General features: G+C 28.5%; 2 protein-coding genes across 5 annotated transcripts in view; one reads left to right on the top strand and one right to left on the bottom strand.

Moving 5' to 3' along the window:
• The window catches only part of LOC102676038 (rRNA 2'-O-methyltransferase fibrillarin-like), a 67,137-nt gene that overhangs the window by 55,407 nt on the left and 10,813 nt on the right, over positions 1-917 (top strand). The window lies entirely within an intron of this gene.
• Positions 1-917, bottom strand: part of LOC102674685 — a 12,199-nt gene that overhangs the window by 8,243 nt on the left and 3,039 nt on the right. The window lies entirely within an intron of this gene.

Genomic DNA, 917 nt, shown 5'->3' with positions numbered 1-917 from the left:
GTGAATTTCAAGTTCAAGATATCTTTTTTTTTTTTTTTTTTTTAATAAAAATTGAAACGTATAAAATTTTCAATTATGTACGATAAAAATTTATGCAAAATAAAGAGTGGGATGTTTTGAATTTTTATTAAAGTGGATGTTTCATATCTTTATGTTTTTTATCACGACGGTGTTAATTTTTAACACAGAGATGAAATTTTTTTTTAACGAATTTTCATTAAATTTATCAAAGAATTTTAGAAAGAAACCGCTGAATTTTAATTATAATCCTGAGATAGGAACGAAATTTATAATAAAGCGTCAAATAGAGTGTTTTAAATTTTCATCAAAGTATTTCCCTCTGAAAATTTATCTGCGAAATTAGAGAAAATTTCAAGAATTAATTTACCAGCTTTGTATATCTAAAACCTAGCTGTATATGTATATGTCTCTTAGAATCTCTTTCCAACCTGCAAAGTCCATAGTTAGTTTCAAGGGGGTTTGTTTGGCTTTACGGAAACTCAAGCACGTGTATTTGTGAGTCTATGTAGCGGAGGATATAAGCACGAGAATGCATCTGGGAAAAGTCAGACTTGAGAGTGTGCCACAGCAAAGAACATTTGAAAATTGACCCGTGTCTCGCGAAACGGAAGACCATTCCAATTTACCAGTGAAGTCGAGAAAGATGTTAATTTACATGTAAACGCGCGTACTGTCTAATTGAACTTGGTCGAATGATTTTTAAATAGTTACGTCTTTTCTATAGAAGAATTCACGCAATTTCGAACATGAATTTTTTTTTTTATATTATAAAAAATAAAGAGAAAAAAAGAATATACGTTCACATTCAAAGATATATGATCTTTGAATTTTTTAAAAATCTAATTATTCCTGATTTAATTAATAAATCATCTTGATTGAGTCGAAGATTGAATGAA

Source organism: Apis dorsata, unplaced genomic scaffold (assembly GCF_000469605.1).
Source record: "Apis dorsata unplaced genomic scaffold, Apis dorsata 1.3 scaffold_132, whole genome shotgun sequence".
NCBI classification, from domain to species: domain Eukaryota; kingdom Metazoa; phylum Arthropoda; class Insecta; order Hymenoptera; family Apidae; genus Apis; species Apis dorsata.
Note: the sequence above shows the minus strand (reverse complement) of the source record. Positions and strands in the feature narration are given on the sequence as shown.